General features: G+C 28.7%; 1 protein-coding gene across 2 annotated transcripts in view; it reads right to left on the bottom strand.

Moving 5' to 3' along the window:
- The window catches only part of LOC107441195 (rab GTPase-activating protein 1), a 71,992-nt gene extending 64,462 nt beyond the window's left edge, over positions 1–7,530 (bottom strand). Inside the window, exons 1-2 of one of the 2 annotated variants that reach the window (XM_016054361.4) lie at positions 7,394–7,530; positions 7,174–7,256 (exon numbers count right to left, since the gene is read on the bottom strand). The gene's annotated coding sequence lies outside the window, so the exon portion shown is untranslated. Of the gene's footprint in view, positions 1–7,173 lie in introns of both variants that reach the window. The other variant, XM_087158450.1, reaches the window with a different exon arrangement.
- Positions 7,531–22,793: the final 15,263 nt, after the last annotated feature.

Here is a 22,793-nt window from a genome sequence, read left to right as displayed (position 1 = left end):
TGTTCAGTACCGATTAATTGTTTCGTTCTTTTTTATTCACCCCGTACGAAGAACGGGTAGTATAAAATAAAAATTTTACCGTTTCAACCGGATATTCTTAAAAATATCAATGAAAACTTTTCTTTAAACAACCAATAAATTTAAGAACTAAAATCAAGTTATAGAAGTTAACAAAGTAGGTTCCTCGGCAAATTTGTTTCTTTCAAGTAAGTATGGCTCCAAAGGATTCTGATTATTTCTCTTCCTCTCAATTTATTTGATTTTCATTTATTTTTGAATAAAACTCCGTTTGTAACACCATTTGGTTTCGTTATGTTATTCACATTGTATTTTTTTTAGTTAAGTGTAGTATAGCCGCTTCCGACTCACGTGCCATTAATCTCATTATTTCCTTTCAGTACAATGTGTATTGACATGTGTTCCTTCAAATGGTATGTTACTCCGTTTAGCATAATGAGTTTACGGCTGAGTTAATATTTGGTCATCATGACATAGCGCAACAACGCTTTTATTTATTTTCAGATTATAACTACATCATTCTGTTTCTTTATACATAAGCATGCAATGTTGAATGTGCTGTCGCTGCGTGCGGGCCGGTAATTATTTGATGCGATGTTCCTACCTATGTGTGTTAGTAACCTAAAATTCAGTAAGATGTCAACACTGTATTGGATACAGTTAATTGTTTTCAATTTTTGTGCTATATCGAGGAGTATTTAATAAATAAGCTCTTTAAACCAATTATGCTATCATAACACTATTTACCGCTTTCTATACTAGCTCTGCAACAATTTTTATATGTATATAGCATTTCTCTTACTAATTCTCCACAACAAAACCAGTACCACAAAACTAAAATAAAAAGTAAAAGAAGGTTATTTTTCACACGATAATATACGCAAAATTTTATTACTACTTGTAAACCTGTACGTCTTAACAATAATCACTACTTGGAAACTTATAGCCTTTAATGAATAATAATCATAAAAAATTACTTAATTGCATCCTATTTTTTAACTACGATTATCAATTTTCTTCAAATTATTTTATTAAGACATGGACAAGATATTAATTTGGATTACATCTTTAATACCAATGAAAACGGGGAAAAAAGTCAGCCAATTGCAAGCCTAATTCGGTTACCTTAGATAACCACCCCTAATCGGGCCTTTACAAAATCGAAGACGATTTTTTTGCAAAACCAAATATCTCACTAAAACTAACACATTACCTAAATATTACACACATATCACTTCTGCATTATAAGAAATAAGTTGTTTTTTCTTTTGCTGCGAATTTTTAATTACTTGTTTAATCGTAAAATAACAACTATGAAAAGTTTAAAACCAGTTAATAAATATGAATGCTTAAATTTTAGAAACGTAACACGCTATGTAATGTTTGAATACTTGATAAATTAACAATTTTCACATATTCCGTGACGTAGCTCAGAGAATTGCTTTCTTATTTTCACGGACAAATATCGAAAATCGCATTTGGTATATTGTAAGCATAATGAATAAAAATATTATAGCTTTTAAATCGAAAAATAAATTTAAAAAATACACAATAACAAATATTTCATTAAAAAATAATAATCATCTTTATCAGATAGGCTAGACATTTAATGACGTCGTTGTTAATCACCTATCTTAACACGCAGCTTTTTACTTCAATCATATCTCCGCAATAAACGTAAAAAAGCAAAATGTCAGAAGTAATTAAAAAATATAAAGAACATAAAAAAGACAAAACAGCGAGAAAATATCAGTCAATTCGTAATACGTTGTAAACATGAAACAAAGAAACGATAAACGAGCAGATAAGATTTCACCGTCAAAACAAAGACGCCGTAAAAGTGAATGAACGCAATTCTGAAAGATCCTCGAAAATATTCTACTTCCTGAAAAAAATGACTCTTTAAAAAATAAGACTATATTTGAATTGAGAAAGACCAAAGACATTTAGCCCCCAACAAAGTTTATCTGAAAGTCTTTTAGCACTTATTTTTTATTTTTCATAAATAGTTTTATTTAATTGCTTCTTTTCAAAAATGTAATAAGTTCATGGAGCCTGTTACCTATCTTCAGAAAAGGAAATTAAATTGAAAAATTGAGGTATTAAAAACATTTATCAAACACTCAAAACTTTTTGGCCGTTGTTCAACCTACAATAACAAAACAAGATTTACAAATACACAACAATAAATAAAACTAATTTGCTATCAAATAAAGATTCACCTCTACGATCACCAAACCATGACCGTTATGCTGATGATTCATCTGGAATGTCAACAATTTTACTTATCCCGGTGTTATAAACAAAGGTAAATAAAGCTTAAATAAAAACAAAAAATCTTGCGTTAGTGAGTCCTTTTTTTAATAATTTTCCGTATTTGAATTACTTAAAAGAAATAAAACAGATAGTTACGTTTGAAATGTATCGAAACTTTTCACGTATTCCTTCTTACTACACACTTTGTCTTTAAAACAAATTAAGAGTGGTTACAACATTAATTAATATTAGTAGAACCATTTGAAGAATATTCTTAATTTTCTGGTTCTCCATCATTAGATTACACATGTTGTTTTTACAACAAATCTTCAGAAAGTAAGAGCAGTAAGAAGATTAAAGACTAAATAAAAGCTGAATCATTTGATTAATATTCTGTTGAAACTGACTGACATTCACAAAAAAATTTCCATAAACTCTACAATTACAGGAAAAAGGAAGAAAAAAATTCATTTTGCTTTTAACAAATACAATTTCCTCCTTATTATAATGTTGTTTTTAAACAAATCTTTAGAAAATAAGAAGAGTTAGAAAAATTAAGACTCAATAAAAGAAGAATCGTTAGATGAATATTCTGAAAAACTCGAGGATAAATTTAACAATCATAAAAAAATTTCCATAGACTTTAGGATAGTGGGAAAAAGAAACAAGAAGATAAAAATTTATTTTGCTTTTAACATTCATTTTTTCATTTTTTACTCCTAATAATTGCAGTTTTCAACATCATAATTATTGACATGTAATCTAAGTATATTGCATAATATATTGTTAAGAGACACTATAAACATGAAAAACACAATTTTAAGATAACGGAAATAAAAATGAAACTTATATAAGTCCTACTAACAAATTATACTATGTACAGAATCAGTTGCCAGCAGTCAATCCCCCCCCCAAAAAAAATTATAATAGTTAAAATAATCATCTCTACTATTTTATAATAAAATAAAGGATAGATTTTTTGTAAAATAATCTTAAAGTAAATTACGTTGAATAAATTACTTGTAATTGCGAGTATAACTCAGATTTAAAAAGGAAATTTCACTAATTTAAAAAAAAAAAATTATTTCATTGAAACTGCCGCAAAAAAAGAATTTTACAGTTCGGGAAAATTTCAATTCTCTCGAAAGGATTTCAAAACACCCCATTAGATCAAAATAGTTAAAAACTGAATGTAGATTACGTAATGACAATAACTAAAAGATGATATTGCAATGCAAATCATTGAAAAGATTCTTATACTTACTGCTCCTATGTCTGCATTCATGTTCATGACCAAGAAACAATTAAAACAATGAATTCACCATCCAAAGACAGGGAATCAACTTTTTTATAATTAATAAGAGTTCATGAAAATGCATTGCCTGACTCATTTTTGTACATAATTCTGGCCAATTTGAGTTTAAACTGCATTCTGATTTCAGATGAAAAGTTTTTCGATTCTTCATTCTTGTTATTAATGGGTTCTACACTTCAGTACTTTAAAAAACAGAAATTTTTTGTAATTTTTTTTTTTACATTATAATACTTTTATTATCTTTTAAAAAAATTAAACAGGTAGTTTAAATACATAAGCAAATAGCTAAACATTAAAAAAAAATTTTTTTTCTTCTTTAAAAAACAAATGCTTTTTATGCTAATATAAGTTGTGTATAAGTCAATTGCTGAATATTGGTGTATGAGTCAATTGCTGAAAAATCAAACCAAGAAAATTTTCAACATTAAAGAATTTAAAAATTATTAAGTCTAGAAACTTTTCTCAGGTTAAAAATATTTCACCTTATTCTCTTTAAATATGACACATTTGCATTCAAATAATGTTCTTGCAAAAAATCTTTTAAAAAGAGTGGAGTTTCGAATTCTTTGGATGGGGTGAAGACAATTTTTTGTGGGACTCATTTTAAATTCATAGCTTTATGATACATTTTAAAAGTTTCCATTGAGTAAAATTTTCATTGTGCTTTTTGCTATACTCTTGAATAAATGATCTTTTATTCTTAATTTTTTTTCTGAACTGAATTTAAAGTCTTGTTTCTATAAAAGAAAAAAAAAAACATTTAAATGTAAAGAAAATATGATGAAAGAAAAAACGAAGTTAATTATATAAAACATATTAAAAATAGTTTTTTAAAGGGGTAATTAATACAGAGTTATTCATATATTTATCTCATTGAGATATAAGGTATATGTAAATAAATATATGCTGGTCGATCTTACAAGAATTCACCGCTTCATGATATAACATAGTCCTTCACCTGCTCGAAACAACCACTCTACGCCTCTATGATTGTTCCTGCTGACTTTGACAGCCTAGCTCAAAATTCTCAGCACTAGTAAATTTTGAGCGCTAATAGGAGGATTAAAATCTTTCACAAATCTACTATTTGGTCCCTCCAAACAAACTCATCGTTGAGCTGTTCCACATAGCGTCATCCACCCGCACAAATTCAACTTTTTACATTTAATGGCACGAAAGGGCTGAATTAGGTATGTTTTACCAAATACATGGTGACAATTCGCGTGAATATGTTATTCAGCATACTTGTCAATTACACTAATTACTCCGATTGTTACAAAGTACCAAAATAAAGATTATTTAGTTTCAATTTGTCTCAAAAAACACAGATTAAATCCAGAACTTCTATCTTATTAAAAAGGTGTTATTTAGCATTGCTGTCAATTTCAGTTAATTACCCGGATAATTACAAACATCAAAATGTAACTCTTTTAGTTTAACTCTTTATCTGATAAAGAACGCATGAACGAAACTTGATAAAAATCTTATTAAGCATTACTAACAACTTAATCATCCAATTTAAGACTTCAATCACGGTGAAAATATGCTATTAAGCATTACTCTTAATTTTGGGTCGGGAAAGATCAAAAATTGGGAGAAATTAACACAAAAAATCCAATTTTCAGATACTCAGTGAAAACCCTAGTATACATCCTATACTTGTGTTTTCATTGAGTGTTTGAAGGGTGGCCTACCCTGCTTGCCCTTTCACAAAGGTAAATGCACCTTTCTCGCTTTTTTTTTTTAAAAAATGTCCCCTTTTATTCAGAAAAAATGCCCCTTTTTTTTAAGAAAAGAGATGGCAGTAGCAAAACCATGAACTACAGATAGGCATGACAAATTATTTTTAGGTTAAGTTAATATAAAATATAATTTCTGATATTTATTTTAGTATTTTTAATTCAATTTTGAAGGGCACTAATCTAGCCAAAAAGAGAATTGATTGAGTTATCTCGATTAGTGCCCTTCAAAGCTGAGTATTATTCTATAACTTTTATAGAATAACACTTTTATTTATTTTGAGTATTATTCTTTAACTTTTTAATCTATGTTACAACTTAACAGAAACAAGTTTTGCTAGTTTGTTTTTCCGAAGCAAAAGGAATACAAAATATATAATTATTAATTTAAATCTTAGCATGATAAATAATTTTTAATTTAGATATCAGGTGCTGATAATTTAATAAATACCAATATCAACATTATCTTAAATAATAAACATAGTATTATGAATATGTAAGAAATGGATACCTGGATGATTGAACAGAAACCAAACAATAACAAATCCAAACAAAATATCACAAAATTGGTTTGAAATATAAAGTTATTTTTTACACTTATGAGACATAATTTTTCCATGCATATAAAAAAAGATTATTTATTTTCAATTTCCGAAAAAAAAAAATTTAAATTCCCTTAATCTCACTTCCCAAGTCTGACCAAAACTTTCTCTTAAACTTATTTAAAAAATTTTAAACCAACATTTCAGTGTTTAAAAAATATTAATAATTATGTAGAGAAATAATATTTTTTCAAATTGATGAATCATTTTACTGCTCAACTTGTATAATTTAAAAGTTTGTCTTTGAGTTTTCATGTCAAATAATTTTAAGAAGAAAAAAAAAAAAAAAAAAAAACAGAGAACTTTTAGTCTAAATTTTAATTAAGAGTATTGTGCATGGCAGCTCAGTTCATTCCCACCCTTTTGTTGGATTAATAACTGCTTTTAAAGATCAGATTCACCTGATAATCTTATCATAGATTTGAAGTTTGATTAACTAAAGTACACTACATTTTCTGCATTCAATCTTCTATACAACACATTTATTATGTACAAAAACATTTTTTTAATAATAATACATGTTACTATGTGCAATAATGTGATCATTCTCGTTAAAGAACTTCTTAAAGCCCATATTGGTCTTTAGAACTCTGCAGTAAGAATAATATAAAAGGGAGACACTCTCCTGGCATTTTCTGAGCCAGAAAATGGATTTAATAGCCAACATCATTATTTAGTGATACAAGAGAGATTCCATAATTTTTTTTATTGTTAAAAACCTTTTAAATAGTAATTATAAATATTTTCGGATTTTGTTAAACACTTTTAAGAATTTTAACACTTTTAAGAACATTACACATTTTTAAAACACTATTAGTATTTGATTTGGAAATGTCAAGTTCATGAGAATCACCCACCTAAACAGATTTAAAACCATGAAATATCAGAAATTTCATTAAAAATTTAATTTCTTAAGCCCAGTTTATTTTTATTATATGCTTTAAGAGTTATGGAGATTTTTAAAAAGTACGATATGGATACCAATGTCAATATTGATTAAAAAAATTATTACGAAAAGAAAAGCTTAGAAGAAAAATTCTCATAGTTATAAAAATAATTATTGAATTTATTTATTATAAAATTGTAGAAGAGTGATTAAGACAAAAATGAGGGGATTTTAGAACAAGCAAACACAACCGGTCTTAATTTCATATTCCATCTTATGTTTATTTGAGTTAAATTCAAGGACATTAAACAAAAAGAAACTCAAGTATAACAGTAAAATGCTTAAGTGAATACTTACTATTGGGTTATATAAACATTAAATTCACCAAACATGCGCATCTGCATGAAATTAATGTCTTCCTTGGTTTTCAGCAGACGATACTAAATTTGGAATGACAATGACGATCAATTAATAGGTAATAACAATTACAAATTAATAAAATGTACAATTGAAAATATATAGAAATATTTAAGTAATACTTCAGTTAAAAATTTAAACTTGAAATATAAATAATAACTGGTATATTATTCATAAATGTCCATGACCCGATCCCGAAACAATTCACAAAAACATCAACAATTCATTGACAGTTGCCATCTATCTTATAATAAATGGAAATGCTTCTAAGAATCTATTTAAGTTTTTCTTGAATCAAGTACGTTTTATCTCACCTACAAGAATAATTTTTAAAAAAACGAGACATTCTTGCTGTAACATCTTTTCTGCTATGAGTAGTCGGATTTACGGCAAAAAAAGTGAAATCTCACAGGAAGCGTTCTCACTGCATGTAATTCACAAAAAGGAGAGAAACCGATTCGTGAGTATTTATTGGGGATACATATTTCACCAATCATGTTTTCGTTCTTCCTCTACGTTGATCAGAGGTGCGTCTGTTAAGTTCAAATGGGAGTATTGGTTTAGCCTTACCATAATATACTATTTCCCAGATAATTATGGTTTACTTTGTTTAAATACACTTAAATAAACATATAACCACTTTTTTAATAGAAGCATTGTTCACGTGACTTCAGCATTGAAATTCGCGAGCTAATTTGCAAAATACCATCATACATTATTTTATTATTATTTAAAGTTGCATATTGTAAATGCTAACTTTTCTCTTTTTACACGAAAGATTTTCCTCAATTTATTAATGCGCGTTTAGTTTTTATGGGTGCTTTTCCTGTATTTATCTTCATTTCATTTATTTTGAAATTATTATTATAAATTTCCATCAACGCAAGTTTAAACATCCTAAAGATTAAATTAACGCCCGTATAAAATTATCACATGAGTATCATAAATACGCATTTCATTGATTTCTTGAAGCAATAGTAGCCTTTTATTTACTCTTGAAACTATTAAACACGTTCACAAAAGCAATTAATCATTTCCTATACTACAATAGCCTTTTATAATACCCCCCAAAAAAAAACGAAGCAGGTAGTTGCCAATTTTTGCTTTCTCACGGAAAATATCATCTACAGTTGTTGCATAACTAAATTCCGGTAAAAATTGATTTATTTTTGCCATCATTTATAAACATAAAAACGTAATAATCTGATTATTTATATGTTTTATTAAATTATTTATCCTAAAATTTAATTTTTTTTACATAACATTCATAGGGGCCTGGATAGCCTGTCTGGTAGGGCATCGGGCCCATGCGCAAGAGGTCGTGGGTTCGATCCCCGCCAGACGAAGACTCCCCGAGTAGTTAATGGTGACTGATGCACGTTAAATCTGTCGTGTCACAAAGTCCTCCATGTTCACATATCAAATCATACTTCTGGGGGTACTGATCCAAGAGTTTCCTTGTCCTCTGGATTGGTTCAAAATTGCAAGGTTACGGATACAATATTATATATATATATATATATATATATATATATATATATATATATATATATATATATATATATATATATATATCCGAATATCATATATATATATATATATATATATGATATTCGGAACTTTTCTGCGTTAACATTAACAATTTATGCACAGCTTTCTTCAGTATGTTATAGGAATTAATTCAAACGGAAGCGAATTAGCTAGAATTTTATACTAAAAATTTCAATTGCTCCACCCTGTAATTATTTTACCTAATCTAGGTTTGAAAAATGTAATCCTTAGAAATGTTAAGCAGTTGCACTATTCTGGGGAAAAACTTTTTAATGAATCTGTTACTAGCTTGGTAATGAAGTCGGTTGAAGGTATATTTTATACCTAAAACATATATTTAATATGGTTTGTCTAAAGTAAGAATTTCCCAAGCCTTTCTTCTGGATCCGTAGCGGTGACTATGGTAACGAACGAGATATAATTATTTCAAGTAGGGGTGTGGCGTCATTGTTGAGGACAGGGTTTGGCTCGAGTCGGCGAGATCCTTCGGACTATAACGTTAGCCTTAGAGTGAAAAGAATCTACCCTCCCTGAAATGAGCTATTCTTATTTCCATAGCAACAGACGGCCCCAGACCTAGTAGTTCTTACAGTAGACAAACTATATGTTAACGCCCAGCGTCATCAAAACATTCTCGTTTTCAAAAACATTCATTGTTGTAGAACATTTTTTTATCAGTATTATCATTTGTTTGTCTGATTGAACTAAAAGATTCTCACACCCATCATAATTTATAAATGGTTTCTTTATCTGTGGTTTGATCGAGAATTGTAAAGAGCAAGGATTTTTTAAACTAGTAATGACTTTTTGAATGAATTGGTGCCAACAGCAAAAGATATAGCCAATTAATTTACATAATATACTATACCAATTTCTCCATGCAGCCACTTTTGGTATCAATGCTATATTTGTATTTGATACTTGAATATAAAGTTGGGGAAAATGGGATAAATCGGGTTAGATTGAAGGAAAAGTAAAATAAAACAAAAATGATCTACAAGTTTTCATTTTTAAAGTAAGAGATCAAATTGATTCATCATTAACAAAATAATAAAAATCATTTATTTTACCTAAATTCCTCATTATGTTACATTTTTTAATTTTCATCCGTTTGGGCCGAGAGCTTATAACTTCTTACGAAAGAGTTTTTATAATTTAACGAATCATTCGAAAGACAAAAAAAAAAAAAAAAAAAAAAGGAGTGTGACGCATTAAAATAATTTTTAGAGTAACAAAATCTCAAATCGCTATTGCGGTTAAACTGTAAAAGCCAGTTTTTAAAAACTTTCTCTGCCCTCCTATTTTCGACATGATAGATCCCAATTTGGGGGATTAAAAAAAAAAAGATATGTTTCCTTAGAAATTCACTGAATGAAAATCGGACCAGCCGTTCAAAAGTTATAAGGGTAACCCATTTTTCTTTCTTTTCTTTATTATTTCGCTTTTTTCCTTGATTATATAATGGTAATTTTTTTATCCCGTTAAGTTTTTTTTTTATCACAGCTCTTAATTTGTCTGCCAATTAAGTGAACACACAGCGTTTTGTTTTGTTAAATAATCTTAATAACAATCAGCAACATAGTTCGACAAATCTTTTATTAGAAATGTCATTTCAATAACATCGCATAATTTTTATAAGTTATTTTAGTTTGATATTTTACAAATGCTAACACATTTTACCGATTGCCCATGGAGTTTATTATAAAAACATTAGATGCGTGGGCTTGCTTTCTTTGTCTTCTGAGTTAGATTTCAAAATCAAGACTAGGGAAGTGAGATTAAACTGAGATATTCTTTTAGAAAATCAGCTGTCACTCACCGACGATATTAAAAATCGAAACAATTGTGAGAAGGCTTAATTATAAGCCATTTTTAATGTATCATAAACGATGGAAATGTTATTTCGTTATAATTTGTTTATGGCGGAAGATAGGCGCAAAATATTAAAAGGTTATACTCAGATTTATATGACTAGATATATTACTCAGATTTCATAAAACTTTATAAAATTAAAGTTGTAGCTAAAACGAAAAATTACCTACTAGAAGTAAATACAAACCTGATCTATTTTTCTCCCCTTTATTATTATTATCATTATTTTTTGCAATTCAAAATGAGAGCTTTAAATGCTCTTCTTCCCTCTTTGAGAATAATTCGTCTGACTTTGACATAGGGTACATTTAAAAAAAAATTGGATAATAAAGATTTTTTGATCAACTATCAGATGAAATACGATCTTTCGACTACCAGGTCATGTTAATAATTTTGGTGATTCAGATTAGTTCAAAAACTAACAGTTGCATTAAATAACTATTCCCGAGAAACGGAAGCGGTAAGATAGTATTTGATTAAAAACTCATTCGCTTCAAAAATATACAAATTGGAAACAACAGTCAAATCCTGACTAAGGCAGGGGCAGTTGTCCTTGACCCCCACATCAGAGGGGCCACCAAATCGAATCGAAAGCTTATTTTACGTTTAATTCTTTATTGAACTTTTTTAAAACAAAATACCAGTACAATGTAAAATTCGTAAGTTTTATGTTAGCTTCTTCATTAATCTATCGTATGAACACAAAAAATCTTTATTTCGTAAATCCCCGGTTTCCTAGGGTGATATTCAGCTCACGGGAAAAATACGGGCTTTTGATTGATTTAATTGAATTATCGTAATTGCGAAAATATAGCTGAATTCCGCCCTTATGTCAGCAAGCATAGGAAGTTAACAATCAGAAAACTGCATTTCAGAAACTGCCTTCGCATGATGGACATCAATAAAATGGACAGTTTCGTCTGACGATTGGAGGGGAACTTAATAGATATTTTAGGTATTCAATAAAATCAATTTTCTTGTTATGTTATCTATAATGAGGTGATAAATTTTAAATACCTCCATAAAGTTCGGTTCTTCATTACTGAAGTAGTGAAGCAGAGGGGGGCCCCCAAAAGAAGTTTTTACCCCGTGAAGAGAAAAATTTATAAGACGGACCACTCCTTCTTAAAAAGAGATGATTTTATTTTATTTATTTTAATTATCGCTAAATGCGATTTCAGTAGTTTTATTTTTAATTAGACGGAGCTACATGAGAGCCGTCTGTCATTGTGGAAGTAACAAAATCTTCTGCCGGTTGGGGCGCTGACGCGCATGCGCGCCAACATCCCGCCCGGCCCTGCAATGTTCATGCAAGAACTTAACATATGAAATTTAAAAAATAAACACAAATATTACATAGCTTGACAATATAAAACATAAACATTATAAAATGTAAAACAGAATATATAACATTATGAAAAATACAGTATTTTTTTTTATTTTTTTTATGTATGGATAGGCAAGACAGCTATTTTAGATACAGCTCTTTTAAATACCTCAGATTTTGTGCGAATTTTTACAACACGCACTTTATTATCCGAACCATGATAAACATAAATTATTCGGCCTAAAATCCAGGTATTTAAAGGCAAGAAATCTTCTTTTACAAGTACCATCTGTCCTATTTTTAAATCATTTTTTGTTACCATCCATTTTGATCTAGCTTGTAATGTATTTAAGTAATCTGACTTCCATTTTTCCCATATAAGTTGCACAACTTTTGTAGTTTTCTGCCACCGACTTAGACGATTATCATTGAGATCAGTTAAATTTGGTTCGACAATTGATGCTATAGGCCTCCCTATTAGGAAATGACCTGGTGTTAAAACATCAAAACTGTCATTATCACCGCTTAAGGGGCAAAGGGGGCGACTATTCAGAATTCCTTCGATTTGAATAACTATTGTTTCCATCTCTTCGTAAGTGAAATGAAATTTTCCAACTGCTCTTTTAAGATGATGTTTTACTGATTTTACACCCGCCTCCCAAAGACCACCAAAATGTGGTGATTTTGGTGGAATAAAATTCCATTCTATGCCTTCAGAGGTAAAATAATTGATGTTTTACCTTTAAATGAAGTTCGTGATCTATTTATGACATCCATAGGCTTAGCCATTGTTCTGGTTCAAACTCCGGCTCGACGGACCAGATGAAGAGAAAAATTTATAAGACGGACCACTCTTTCTTAAAAAGAGATGATTTCAATTAGGCTAAGTCGGGCCCTGACAACAGTCAACGTGTTTCAAGCTCCCAAAATCAGGATCCTTCGCAAGAAAACAGCTCCCTCTCTCGGCCACAGTGGTCTTTTTTCTTGTCTGTTTTTTTCTCTTTTTTTCTCTCGGTTATTGTGATTTTCCTAGTTTATAGTTTCTTACCTTTATTTTTCGGGATATTTCCCAGACCGTCGCCAATAGCCCATTGTGCAGCTCTAGTGCGATGTAAATGAACTACAACAACAACCTTCATTTTTCCTTTTTTAGTTGGAAACTTTACGATTTGAATTTTAAATCACTTTTATTTCTTTTCATTCACGTCTGGCAATATTTGAGTTCGGGCACCTGTTTTTCAGTGTTTGTAACATGCCAACAGTTATTTCCAATTTGTATATTTTTGAAGTGAATGAAGTTTTTAATCAAGTAGTAATAAAACAGTTGAATTTTTTTTTTTAAATAGGAAGAAAGCTAAACCTTAAGTATTTTGCAGTTTTTAAACATGAATTGGATATTACTTTTTTAATTTATGATAAGATGCTGCAGTTACTTTAACTGTATAAAATTAAAATTGAATTGAATGACCTTAAAAATCAACCCAATATTGAAATAATTTTTTTGTAAGCTTTTATGACGTATTGAAAACTCTTGTCTTTAAAGTAGTAATTTCTTAGAATTTTTTCTATTGCTTGGACTATATTCTAGGAGACTGTTTTAGCCCCCAGTTTCAGTTAAGAACTATGATTAACACTAGAAAGACTGTACCTATATTGCCCAAAAGCAGACAAAATAACTGGATTGTGAAAGAATAACTAATGTGTAAAGAAATTTGTTTAAAATAAATTTTTATTATTTACACTTATATAACAAGTTATTAGTAAATATTAACAATAAAAACATTACGTGTTGTACAAAAAGTCACAAAATTCTAAAAAATTGTGCCATTATATGCATTATTGTTTTTCTAATTGAAATTAAAAAGCAGTCAAAATGACTTCCTTGGGCAATCTAGTGTTAAGAACTAAAGTTTTTTCCAAAATTTTTATGATGGTAGTAAAATTTATAGGTTAATATTTGATTTAAAATGCATGTTGTGGTGATTTTAAATGCAGACCGAATTTTGAAACTAGTAGTCTTCATTCAATTTTTATTTCATTACCTCTGTCGAGAGATAGAACTTTCGGAATACCAACTCTGATTTATATATTATTATTACAAAATAAATTATAATGCAAATTATAGAAAATGATATATTTATGGAAATTTAATTTCCTTTTAATAACTGGATGTTAGAAAAACTAGCAATTTATTTAATGGTGATAAAATAACTGAACATACATCTGTTGAAAGTAAAAGAGAATAAAAGTTAAATTGTATAAAAATAAAGACTTTATTTTGACGTCCACGCGCCGTCTGTCATGGGCATATGAGTCATAATTTCGAATCGATGTCTGGTAGAAAAACGTTGGCCGCATATGGATGAAGGATTCGGGGCATTTCTGAAAAGGGCGGACGTATGATTCATTAGTTAAGTCTCATTTCTATATCGATTTGTGGTGTATACAAAATTATATTTAACCTCGTTAGTACTAAGTCTTTTTTTTTTCTTTTTAAGTTTCATATAGTTATACTATTTTCAGGGGATGAAATAAAAAGCGTGAAAAATGCATAGTTATCAACTGTTAAGATCGACCAGGAGGATTTTCTCTATCGGTAGTAAATAGCAACTGAAATAAAAATTGCAAACAGAAATTTTTCAAATTTCGGAAACATTGTCAATATACAGGGTGTCCTGTAAATGTTGCTACAAACTTCTAGGGGAAGTATCTCACATTATAAGGATTAAGAATTAAATAGGAAGCCATGACAGGAAATGTCATCTTACGCTGCTAAGGGCGCTTACCTATTATGGACATGTTGTTCGTGCTCCTTTGAACTTGAACTTTTATTTTTCTAAACTCTTTTAATTTCATGTTAATTTTATACTACTATTATTTTATATAAACATTCGTTGAGAAGCCGACCCACTTGTTTGGGTTTACGACTACTAAAGCTCAAATCCGTAGACTTTTAAATTTGAATCCAATACAGAAGACAAGGGAATTCTTGGATCAAGTATTGTGAGAAATTTGATGGAATTAGCCCGCATTTGCGTTTCATGGAAAATAAAACCATGGAAACTTCCTACGGTTAGCCTGACGGCAAGGGAACTCTAGCCCATGATCCGTCTACCACTGAGGATATTTTACATCAACGCTGTGGTCGGTGCAAGGTGTGTGTGGAATTCGTATCGATCCGCCATCTCTTGGATTCGAACCCGGTTTATATAAATATCTTTATAATTATTTATAAATTATTATAAAAATGTATAATCCCGGTTTATTACAACTCTGTATTTATAATTGGATCTGAAGTCAAAGCAAGGTTCATTTTTAAAACTGAGAGGGTAGGTTACACAAAAAAATATCCTCTTGGTTTAAACTATAGTAAATTTTTTGTAGAGGCTATTTTTACATCATTACAATGTTTGTGGTCGGTCATTTAAAGATTTATGATAAGTTTGCTATGGATTTTTTTTATTTTCTATGACTGCTACAAGCTTTGTTTACCCATTACAGCTGCTTGGCAAACAAACTTGACAGTTCTTTTTTTCCCAAAACTAATAGCTCAATTATTTCATTCTTAAATTTTTTTCTTGGAAAAACAAAACATGACTGACTACCCTAATATACTAGAAACAAGACACTTCTATGTTTTTGAATGTAATAAACAGAATTATATTTTTAAACTAAACTTTATAACCACTCGTTACATCATTGGAATATGAAAAATGCGACGTTGTGGGGATGTCAGAAATTTACTACAGTTTAATATGTTTCCAACGGTATCTGAAGGCTTTGATTCGAATAAACTGCTGATTCTTCAAACCTAATATCACTTATCATTAAAAATTAGGCAGTATTTTCTCAGTTTTTTAGGGCATTTCGAGTTGCATTTACACAAGTATTTTATCTTATCTAATTCAGTTGTGGGGATTTCAAATCAGAAATTAGTTTGCTCGAAAAGCTAAAAATTTTTTTTTCAAAATGTTTCTTTTTTTTAAAGTTTAGTTAATTCTTTTTTGTCTAAATATTCAAGTTTATAAGAGAACGTATAGGTTTACATGCATACATATACCCAGGGACTAATATAGGGGATAAGGACATTTAACTTTCCCCGGGGGGGTTCAGAAAAGCAACACGCTTTTGACAGACCGGTTTTACGCACAAAAAGTGGCGTTCGCGTCGTTCCAGTGATTATTTTCTAACATCCCCGCCGTACCTTAGCATTGCGCGTAATCGATGTTGATCATTAAAAAGCAATTTAATTTAAATTCTAAAATTTTTTCATTTCCGTAAACCAGTATATTATTTTGTATATTGTTTAAAGATGTCTATTCATTGCTCATAATTTATTTGTTAGTTTATTGAAGCTTTAAAAGCAGAGATCATTCAGATTACGAGCAATTATATACTATAGTTTCGGTTTTGTTTAGTTTCGGTTTACAGAACTTAGGTTAATTAAAATCGAAGGAAGGATATTTGCTTATTCAACCATAGTTATTAGTTTGGAGAATCTGGTTCTATTATAACTGAAGTATAGATGATTATATTAGCTTTTTTTTATATTTAAAAATATGATTTAACAGAACGAGTTCAAAACTAAAATCCTTTGAATTTTATAAGTTTACTATTATTGTTTTAAAATCGTTAGAATTAAAAATGCACATTAATGACATATTTTTTTTTAACAAAATATAAGCCATAATTAATTTTGTTAAATTTTCGTAATCGTAAATTTGTTAAATTTTCCGATGAGAATTAAAAATAATTATTTGTAGCATTTATTATGAATTCGATTGTACTATCTATTAATTTCCGATCCTTATTAATGCCTTTGCACAAATAATTATTCAAATTATTATTATAATATATATGTGTGTGTGTGTGCGTGCGTGTGTGTGTGTGTGTGTGTATTTAATTGCCCACAATCAAATGCTCTTCATTTTGTTTTTAATTAACAAGGAATAAAGATTGAATAACTCATAATTTATGTAAATATTTAAACATTGCTGCCTTCATGAATGCTTTTTTAATAAAACAATCATATTTTGCGTTACGCGTAAATGGAAACCACGAAAAGATCATTCAGATTGCTTGACGCTTAAGGAGTTCCAGCGAAATGCTCAGTAATCGTAATGAATATTTTTATATAATAAATCATTTTTTTAGCGTCTTTGACAGACGGTCAATTATTTCGGTTAATATAGCGAGATGCTCTTCATATTTTTTGTAATTTTAAACTCATTCCAAAAATCAAACTAACGTGCAATTTAAATATTAGAGTAAAATAATGTTTATAAAAGCTTTTGTGGTAACCTATATATTATTTAAAATTAAATTAAAATTTAGACAAATCAAATGTGGCGTTAAATGCAAAGGAAAACCACGAAAAGTCTTCTAGATAACTGAACAATAATGACAATACAGCTGTATGTTCATTATCGCAATGAATTATTCTTTTAACCATTAATTTTTTTATCATTCTTGACAGACAATTTGTCATCTTAGTGGATGTTGTGAAATACTTTTCTTATATTTTTAACTTTTAACACGACCCAGAAATCAAAGTAACTTGCAATTTAAATATCAGAGAAAAATCATGTTTATAAAAGCTTTTGTAGTATCCTATATATTATTTAAAATTTAGACAAATCAAAAGTTGCGTTAAATGCAAAGGAAAACCACGAAAAAGTCTTTTAGATAACTGAACAATAATAACAATACAACTGTATGTTCATTATCGCAATGAATTATTTTTTTAACTATTAATTTTTTTATCATTCTTGACAGACAATTTGTCATCTTAGTGGATGTTGTGAAATACTCTTCTTATATTTTTAACTTTTAACACGATTCAGAAATCAAAGTAACTTGCAATTTAAATATCAGAGAAAAATCATGTTTATAAAAGCTTTTGTAGTAACCTATATATTATTTAAAATTAAATTAAAATTTAGTCAAATCAAATGTGGCGTTAAATGCAAAGGAAAACCACGAAAAAGTCTTCTAGATAACTGAACAATAATAACAATACAGCTGTATGTTCATTATCGCAATGAATTATTTTTTTAACCATTAATTTTTTTATCATTCTTGACAGACAATTTGTCATCTTAGTGGATGTTGTGAAATACTTTTCTTATATTTTTAACTTTTAACACGATTCAGAAATCAAAGTAACTTGCAATTTAAATATCAGAGAAAAATCATGTTTATAAAAGCTTTTGTAGTAACCTATATATTATTTAAAATTAAATTAAAATTTAGACAAATCAAATGTGGCGTTAAATGCAAAGGAAAACCACGAAAAAGTCTTCTAGATAACTGAACAATAATAACAATACAGCTGTATGTTCATTATCGCAATGAATTATTTTTTTAACCATTAATTTTTTTATCATTCTTGACAGACAATTTGTCATCTTAGTGGATGTTGTGAAATATTTTTCTTATATTTTTAACTTTTAACACGATTCAGAAATCAAAGTAACTTGCAATTTAAATATCAGAGAAAAATCATGTTTATAAAAGCTTTTGTAGTAACCTATATATTATTTAAAATTAAATTAAAATTTAGACAAATCAAATGTGGCGTTAAATGCAAAGGAAAACCACGAAAAAGTCTTTTAGATAACTGAACAATAATAACAATACAGCTGTATGTTCATTATCGCAATGAATTATTTTTTTAACTATTAATTTTTTTATCATTCTTGACAGACAATTTGTCATCTTAGTGGATGTTGTGAAATACTTTTCTTATATATTTAACTTTTAACACGATTCAGAAATCAAAGTAACTTGCAATTTAAATATCAGAGAAAAATCATGTTTATAAAAGCTTTTCTAGTAACCTATATATTATTTAAAATTTAGACAAATCAAAAGTTGCGTTAAATGCAAAGGAAAACCACGAAAAAGTCTTTTAGATAACTGAACAATAATAACAATACAGCTGTATGTTCATTATCGCAATGAATTATTTTTTTAACTATTAATTTTTTTATCATTCTTGACAGACAATTTGTCATCTTAGTGGATGTTGTGAAATACTTTTCTTATATTTTTAACTTTTAACACGATTCAGAAATCAAAGTAACTTGCAATTTAAATATCAGAGAAAAATCATGTTTATAAAAGCTTTTGTAGTAACCTATATATTATTTAAAATTAAATTAAAATTTAGTCAAATCAAATGTGGCGTTAAATGCAAAGGAAAACCACGAAAAAGTCTTCTAGATAACTGAACAATAATAACAATACAGCTGTATGTTCATTATCGCAATGAATTATTTTTTTAACCATTAATTTTTTTATCATTCTTGACAGACAATTTGTCATCCTAGTGGATGTTGTGAAATACTTTTCTTATATTTTTAACTTTTAACACGATTCAGAAATCAAAGTAACTTGCAATTTAAATATCAGAGAAAAATCATGTTTATAAAAGCTTTTGTAGTAACCTATATATTATTTAAAATTAAATTAAAATTTAGACAAATCAAATGTGGCGTTAAATGCAAAGGAAAACCACGAAAAAGTCTTTTTGATAACTGAACAATAATAACAATACAGCTGTATGTTCATTATCGCAATGAATTATTTTTTTAACTATTAATTTTTTTATCATTCTTGACAGACAATTTGTCATCTTAGTGGATGTTGTGAAATACTTTTCTTATATATTTAACTTTTAACACGATTCAGAAATCAAAGTAAGTTGCAATTTAAATATCAGAGAAAAATCATGTTTATAAAAGCTTTTGTAGTAACCTATATATTATTTAAAATTTAGACATATCAAAAGTTGCGTTAAATGCAAAGGAAAACCACGAAAAAGTCTTTTAGATAACTGAACAATAATAACAATACAGCTGTATGTTCATTATCGCAAAGAATTATTTTTTTAACTATTAATTTTTTTATCATTCTTGACAGACAATTTGTCATCTTAGTGGATGTTGTGAAATACTTTTCTTATATTTTTAACTTTTAACACGATTCAGAAATCAAAGTAACTTGCAATTTAAATATCAGAGAAAAATCATGTTTATAAAAGCTTTTGTAGTAACCTATATATTATTTAAAATTAAATTAAAATTTAGTCAAATCAAATGTGGCGTTAAATGCAAAGGAAAACCACGAAAAAGTCTTCTAGATAACTGAACAATAATAACAATACAGCTGTATGTTCATTATCGCAATGAATTATTTTTTTAACCATTAATTTTTTTATCATTCTTGACAGACAATTTGTCATCTTAGTGGATGTTGTGAAATACTTTTCTTATATTTTTAACTTTTAACACGATTCAGAAATCAAAGTAACTTGCAATTTAAATATCAGAGAAAAATCATGTTTATAAAAGCTTTTGTAGTAACCTATATATTATTTAAAATTAAATTAAAATTTAGACAAATCAAATGTGGCGTTAAATGCAAAGGAAAACCACGAAAAAGTCTTCTAGATAACTGAACAATAATAACAATACAGCTGTATGTTCATTATCGCAATGAATTATTTAATAACCATTAATTTTTTTATCATTCTTGACAGACAATTTGTCATCTTAGTGGATGTTGTGAAATACTTTTCTTATATTTTTAACTTTTAACACGACCCAGAAATCAAAGTAACTTGCAATTTAAATATCAGAGAAAAATCATGTTTATAAAAGCTTTTGTAGTAACCTATATATTATTTAAAATTAAATTAAAATTTAGACAAATCAAATGTGGCGTTAAATGCAAAGGAAAACCACGAAAAAGTCTTCTAGATAACTGAACAATAATAACAATACAGCTGTATGTTCATTATCGCAATGAATTATTTTTTAACCATTAATTTTTTTATCATTCTTGACAGACAATTTGTCATCTTAGTGGATGTTGTGAAATACTTTTCTTATATTTTTAACTTTTAACACGACCCAGAAATCAAAGTAACTTGCAATTTAAATATCAGAGAAAAATCATGTTTATAAAAGCTTTTGTAGTAAATGAAATGAAAAAATTTGAAATTTTGAATGAAAATAATTAGAATTTCCATTACACATAAATGAAAACCAAGAAAACGCTTTATTAGCAAACTAATTGTACGCTAACAGGCTAGCTTGGAATGTTTACTAAAATGCTCTTTATTTTATTTATTTTTCGTAAGTACATAAATTGTGTGTTTTATTTCATTTCAAATATTTGAATTTCAGAATGATATAGAGAATTAATTTTAAGAACATACTAGTTTTCTTTTTTTTTTTTAGTTTTAAAATTTAAAAATTATAAATCTTTAAAAAAATCTGAAAAAAAAATTTCATAAAATTTGCGAATTTCAGATTTTTCTGGCAAAGAAACTAAATGTTATCAATTATTATTAATCATTACAACTTATATAAATCAAATAAAAAAAGAACAAATTATGTACAGCTGCAATAAACAAAAACCGCAGTTCACTAGAGGGCGTGGATATAGAGTACAAACTGGTTACTAGACCAGTGTTGTCAACGTTCACCGTGACGTCCGTTTGGTCGAGTGATTGATCTTTCTGCCTTTATATCTATGCATATACCTAAGACCATAACGTATCGCATCATAAACTGAAATGCATTATCGCCTTCTGCCTACCCTCCATACGTAGCAGAGAAGTGGGAGCACTTGAATAAATTAAAAAAACCTCTTGTTAGGAGTATTATTATTGAATTGCATAAAAACTGCAGCAGATTGCTGGTTTGAAATCAACGTCTCGAAAATATCTTAGATCCGTCCAAAAAATTCACATGCGGGAGAAAAGGAAAAAAAAAAAAATTTCCGAAGCTATAGTAAAAGAATTCATCGAAGTAAATTGATGTAAATTTATAACGTTTAACTGTTGACTAGAAATTTTAACTCAAATTAGTACAACTATTTTAATTCAAATTCAATGTCAGTAAGCACTAAGTCCACTTTCTTGATTCCTTAATGTAGGCAAAAGTGATAAAAAATCATTGCTGTTTACCAGTGAACTAAACAAATTATGTACTTCGCTGATCTTCATTAAAAGGTTGATCAGGAAGCAGTATTTGATTCTTCCTCAATCTAACAGAAATCATCTGCCTGTAAGAGTAAAGAAAATACCTATTAGTCATTCAATTATTATGATAAAAAGAATCGTCACCTGATATTTTATTTAAGCAGTTATAAAAATATTGAACTGGGTATTTCTGACCCACCAACTTAAGGCTCTTTCTCACTGTTACAAAATTTCGATGAGTTGCTTAGTTACCGGTGATAGTGAGTCTGATAACAGAAGAAATTTTAATGCTATCATATAAGAACAGTCGTGGGTTCAGGGAATAAATCGTTCTCCTCCCAATGACGTGATCCAGGTTAGAATCCCAGAAATGGCTGGTCGATATGAATTCCGCACCCGGCTCACCGAACACAGTGATGACGTAAAAACACACGAACACAGTGATGCTCACCGAACACAGTGATGATGTGCGGACATCTTCGCCAGAGGGCGCTTCGCACACTCACCTCCGAAAAAGAAATTAATCAGAAAGAGAGAGAGAAGCATTCTCGGGACTGACTTGCGAAGTCAGATAAGATCTTGTCACTAATTTACCTTTTCTTTTTATATTATTTTTATATATGTTAATAATAAACAGTGTTGTCTATATAAGTGATAGTTATTTATGAGAACCAACCACATAATATTCGTGAAGGAATATTACATTGGCGCAGTAGGCGCCAGGATACGAACTGAATCACGTGAGTAACTTTTCTTCATATTTTTATGGAAAATGGCTTTCCTAGCGAAAGGTAGGAAAGAGGATTTGCAGTTTATTGC

This window comes from Parasteatoda tepidariorum, chromosome 1 (assembly GCF_982258835.1).
Source record: "Parasteatoda tepidariorum strain Cologne lab strain chromosome 1, Ptep-v5.0, whole genome shotgun sequence".
Classification (NCBI taxonomy): domain Eukaryota; kingdom Metazoa; phylum Arthropoda; class Arachnida; order Araneae; family Theridiidae; genus Parasteatoda; species Parasteatoda tepidariorum.
Note: the sequence above shows the minus strand (reverse complement) of the source record. Positions and strands in the feature narration are given on the sequence as shown.